The sequence below is a fragment of the Triticum dicoccoides genome, chromosome 2A (genome assembly GCF_002162155.2).
Source record: "Triticum dicoccoides isolate Atlit2015 ecotype Zavitan chromosome 2A, WEW_v2.0, whole genome shotgun sequence".
Taxonomy (NCBI): domain Eukaryota; kingdom Viridiplantae; phylum Streptophyta; class Magnoliopsida; order Poales; family Poaceae; genus Triticum; species Triticum dicoccoides.
In genome coordinates this window covers 505,429,748-505,435,620 of record NC_041382.1, presented here as the reverse complement: position 1 = coordinate 505,435,620, position 5,873 = coordinate 505,429,748, and positions in this window count along the sequence as shown.

Below are 5,873 nucleotides of genomic sequence, written 5' to 3'. Positions count from 1 at the left end.
TATTACGCACAGAAAATTGATTACTCCCCCTGCTAGCTGGGACCCAACCTGGTGGGAGGCTGACTTGTGGGCCTACTAAGTTGACGAGGATGGAGGGCTTTGTCAACTTAGTCAATATGAATGATTCTAGCTCCAGTGACCGTACGATGTCCATCCAACGGCTGTAGTGCTTCTTCAACCTCTGGTCTTCTTGCTCCAGCCGCCCAAAGCTGCGCCAGTCGTGCCGCGTGCTCCTGCCTCTCGTGGCCGGCTGTGATGCCGCGGAGGCCTCACCGCCCCCTAATACTCCCACCGCTGGCCCATGCTATCCCTCTACTCACCCACACCCCCTATTATTCTGCGGCGACGGCAGCCTCACGCCGTAGCAGAACCAGTGAACCCTTGTACTCCTCTCCGTGTTGGCATCCACTGCCGCGTCTTCCCCGGCTCCGCGTAGTCCCCTTCCTAGGCCTCGCCGTCGTCCTCCGCCTTGGTGCTCTCGGCGCGGCGTGGTCAATGTGGTAAATGATCGACTTCCATCGGAAGAGTACTGTACTGGAGAGGCTGACAGCTGGGTCCATGGCCACGGCCCAGTTTTTTTGTGATTTGCCAAGTAAGTCGCTTTGTCAGGCCTGTTGGCTGCAAATCTTTCAAGACGAGGAGAGCTTCATTCGGCTGGCCGAGAAAATGGCTCATCAGTAATGAGAAATGGGCTATACATTTTTAAAACACATCAAACCAGCAATTAGTTTAAAATATCTTTTTTTGCATTTAGAGATTTTAAATTACATTATTTTTTATGCGTGGAGAATTTGTTGGATTTTATATTGATATACACTTATTTTTAAAATCAGTTTGAATGTGAGTCGAAATTTCGGGATTAAAAACAGTTCGGACCGCACCGAAATATGCAAAATTTTGTTAATTTTTTAACTGCAGCCACAATATGGGTTGTAATGCTAACAAAAAGAATATGGGCTCCAAAAATAACCTTAAGAATTAGCAAATGCGCTGTAAATTATTAGAAATAATGGCAGATGGGTTGTATGCTATTTTCCACAGATTTGAGGCTTTCCTAAGAAAAAAGGTTGACCCACAAGCAGTGACTGTTGGATGTCCATCTAACAGCCGTCGTGCTTCTTCAATCTCTGCTCTTCCTGCTCCAGCCGCTCAAACAAGCGCCGGCGGGACTGCCTGCTCCCTCCTCCCCTCGGCCGGCTGTGCTACCGCGCAGGCCTCACCGCCCCACCGTACTCCCATCGCTGGCCTAGCCATCCCTCTACTCACCCACACCTGCTGTTATTCTCAGGCGATGGCAGACGAACTAGTAAACCCTCGTACAGTTGTACTCCCCTCCGCGTGGGAAACAACTGCCGAGTCTTCCCTACCTCCGTGTCGTTTCCTTCCTAGGCCTTGCCGTCGTCCACCGCCCTGGTGCTCTCGGCGCGGCCTGGTCAACATGGTCAACGACCGACATGCATCAGAAGTGGACTGTACGTGGAGAGGCCGACAGCTGGGTCCACGACCACACGCAAGGAAAATGCCTCCTTATTACGCGCAAAATAATGATTCCCCCACCTGACATCAGGGACCCACCCAAAGGGCCTCTATATTTCGCGAAAAAATGTTACTGCCGCTGACATCTCGGACCCACCAGCTATATCTTCGCACGCAAGGAAGTGCCTCCTTATTACGCTCAAAAAAATGAATACCCCCTGCTAGCTAGGACCCACCTTGGTAGGAGGCTGACTTGTGGGCCTACTAAGTTGACGGGGACGGAGGGCTTTGTCAACTTAGTCAATATGCATGATTGTAGCTCAAGTGACCGTACGATGTCCATCCAACGGCCATAGTGCTTCTTCAACCTCTGGTCTTCTTGCTCCAGCCGCCCAAACCAGCGCTAGTCGTGCCTCGTGCTCCTGCCTCCCATGGCCAGCTGCGATGCGGCGAAGGCCTCACCGCCCCTACTACTCCCACCGCTGGCCAGGCCATCCCCCTACTCACCCACACCCCCTGTTATTCTGCGGCGACGGCAGCCTCACACCGCCGCGAACCAGTGAACCCTCGTACTCCTCTACGCGTGGGCATCCACTGCCGCGTCTTCCCCGGCTCCGCGTCGTCCCCTTCCTAGGCCTCGCCGTCGTCCACCGCCCTGGTGCTCTCGGCGCGGCATGGTCAACGTGGTCAAGGAACGGCTTCCATCGGACGTGGACTGTACATGGAGAGGCTGACAGTTGGGTCCACGACCGCAACAAGGAAGAGCCTCCTTATTACGTGCAAAATAATTATTCCTCCACCTGACAGCAGGGACCCACCAGACGGGCCATCGTATTTCACAAAAAAACGTTTGCCCCTGACTGCTGGGACCCACCAGCTACATCTTCGCACGCAAGGAAGTGCCTGACAGTTGGGACCCACCTGGTCGACGCGTACGTAGCGTTGTCATTCTGGTCGCGAACATGTACGTACATATATACTGGTTGATGTAGAGGCGCGCATGTGTCGTAGTAGAGGCGTGCACGTAGCATGTACACGTACGTACATCGGCCAAGGTGCAAGAAAGAAAATACGGCCACATATGTGTACATACGGGCGGGGTCTCGAACGCCTACTCGCGCATACGTACGGCCAGGGCTCGTGTACATGGCTGGGTCGGAACGGAGGAACAACGTCGTCGTTGTGTTCATGGGGAGGCAACGGAATGCGTCGTGTTCATGGGGAGGCAATGGAATGCATCGTGTTCATCGGGAGGGCTTGGACGGAATAGGCGATGGAAACGAGGCCTGGCGTACCGCAGAACGAAGGAAATGGCCTTGTGTTTGACCGGCCACGTTCGAAACGAGATCCTGTTCATCGAGAGGGGTCTGGCGTACCGCAAAATGGAGGAAACGGATCTCCTACGGTCGAAATGGGGATCCTGTTGATCAGGAGGGGTGTGGCATACCGTAAAACGGATGAAACGGACTTGTGTTGGAGCACTACGGTCGAAACGGGGGTCCTGTTCATCGAGAGGGGTGTGGCGTACCGCAAAACGGGACTCCACGGGTGTCGGTGTCAAAACCGGCGGATCTCGGGTAGGGGGTCCCGAACTGTGCGTCTAGGCGGATGGTAACAGGAGACAAGGGACACAATGTTTTACCCAGGTTCGGGCCCTCTTGATGGAGGTAAAACCCTACGTCCTGCTCGATTAATATTGACGATATGGGTAGTACAAGAGTAGATCTACCATGAGATCAAGGAGGCTAAACCCTAGAAGCTAGCCTATGGTATGATTGTTGTATGATGAAGTTGTCCTATGGACTAAAATCCCCCGGTTTATATAGACACCGGAGAGGGTTAGGGTTACACAAAGTCGGTTACAACGGTAGGAGATCTTGAATATTCGCATCGCCAAGCTTGCCTTCCACGCCAAGGAAAGTCCCATCCGGACACGGGACGAAGTCTTCAATCTTGTATCTTCATAGTCCTGGAGTCCGGTTGAAGGTATAGTCCAGTTACCCGAACACCCCCTAATCCAGGACTCCCTCAGTAGCCCCTGAACCAGGCTGCAATGACGATGAGTCCGGCACGCAGATTGTCTTCGGCATTGCAAGGCGGGTTCCTCCTCCAAATTCATCATAAAAGTTTGTAAACACCAAGAGTAGTGTCCGGCTCTGCAAAATAAGTTTCCACGTATTGCCATAGAGAGAATAATATTAACACAAATCTTAATCCGCTAACATACTCCGCAGAGTGACATCACACTATGGCCAAGCCTTTATTCGAATCGTTTTCACTTTTCCACCTCAACGTGTTTTGCGAGGCGGTTTCCTTGGCACGTCTTGTCAAAGCAGAGATCGTGTCCCCTTTAATTACGGGATTCTCATCAATACGGACGTGGGTAACCCAATCGTGCCCGTTAGCATGTCTTCTCGATTAAAGCTGAGTCCCAAACGGTTATGGGGAGGGCTCCTGGTATTCAACCTCTTCTAAAGAGACCAGGGCCTTACTCCTTTTCCTCAATCTCAAAACAAGTTCGCCCGTCGCCTCGAGTTCCAACACCCTAGGCTCCAGATTCCAGGCGCTTCGGACCTTCGACAATGTCCGGTTCCGACCTTCAAGGCCGATGGATGCCTTCCTCCGTCACGGAGGAGGACGTGCTAAAGTTGAGAGAGGCTAAGTTCTTGACCGCCGAAATTTCGCATAGGTTGCCTGCTCAAAGGCAGGCTATCCCCAGTCCCCAGCCCGGTGAGAGCGTAGTGTTCATGTCTCACTTCCTTTGGGGGTTAGGCTTCCCGATGGATCCCTTCGTGAGGGGGCTGATGTTCTATTATGGGTTGGAATTTCATGACTTAGCTCCGGAGTCCATCCTCCACATTTCCTCATTCATCGTTGTGTGTGAAGCGTTCCTCCGTGTTACTCCTCACTTCGGATTATGGCTTAAGATTTTGGAGTGGAGCCGAAGATGATCGAGGGACGACACGCAGAGTGCGGAGGCGCTGTCATAAGTAAGAATGCTGATGCTTCATGGCCCGAGGGCTCCTTTCAAGAGGAGCTCGGCTTGTGGCAACGAGAGTGGTTCTATATCACCGCTCCCAGGAGCGCCAAGTGGGCGGCGCCTCCTTCCTTTCACTCGGGTCCCCCACCACGGCTAGCGTCATGGGTCAACAAAGGATTAGATTGGGGGTTATCCATAGACGTGCCCTTGTTGTAGGGCTGCATCAGGGATCTCTTAGAAAGAGACCTCAACCTGGTCAAGGTGACGCAGGTCATGTTGATTCGCCGAACACTGCCCGGCAAACGTCGCTCCCTTCGTCTGTGGGAGTTTAATCCAGAGGGACCACGAGCTCTCCAGCATTTTATGGGCGCAACGCCCGCGGAGATGTATAAAATGTTCTTCGGATCACAAGCAATGTGTTCGGATTTGACCGAGGACGCAGGTTTAAGCTGCAATCGCCCGGATACTCAAGTAAGTAACCTTGTGCCCGGACTCGCTATCCATAAAATTGTCATAAATTCTTCCCTAAAAGAGTTGTCCTTTTAAACAGGAGTGGATAGCGAAGGCAAAGCTGATCAGGTGTCTGGCTCCCCTTCCTGAGACCAGGCTGGATCCCGTGCTAGTCAGGATGTTGAAGATTGTGCCTTTGGAGGGAAGTGAGGGGGAGGACAAGGAAACCATGGCCTCCTCGAAGGAGGCTGCTCCGAAGGGAGGAACCGTCAATTCCTCTCCTAAGGGGAAGAAGAGGGCCGCCTCTGACGACCCGGAGACCACGACCTCAAAGTGGGGGGAAAAGTCCTCGTCAGAGGGTCCGACGCCGGGGAGATCCTCAGCCGAACTACGCCCTCAAAGGGATCAGCCATCCAGCGAGCCGTAAGTAGAGAAAGATTTTCCTTTAGAGGGATGAGAGAAATCCTTGCTTTTTATCTAAGAAGATTAACCAAATTTCACTTTGTAGCTCGGACCTTGGCCCTTCTCAGCAGAGCTCGTCTTCGGGAGATCTTCTTCCAGAGATGATGGAGAGTGGAACGCCTCCCCCTGCCGTACCGCCTGGCGAGGCGGGCGACCCTGAGGTGTCGTCACGGAGGGTTTCTCTGAATCCGGCAGGGATGGAAGGTAGCCATGTGGCCCCCCAAGGTTCTCCACGTCTGGCCTTCGATGAAGGTCATAGGACGAGTCCGGCACCGTCTGGTGCATGGTCGGAGGAGCTGATGATTCTGCTGGGGCGAGCTTCTATCTCAGAGGAGCACCATGCATTGATGGGTTCGGTGATTGGAAGGATTTCGTCTGCGGAAAGCGGATTGCATGAGGCCGTCAGAAGTTTGCTGACGGGTTTTGAGGTACGTTTGATAATGTACTTCTTTGTCAGTTGCGCATAAACAAGATGCGCTACGTGTAGATAGTAGCCCCTGAGACT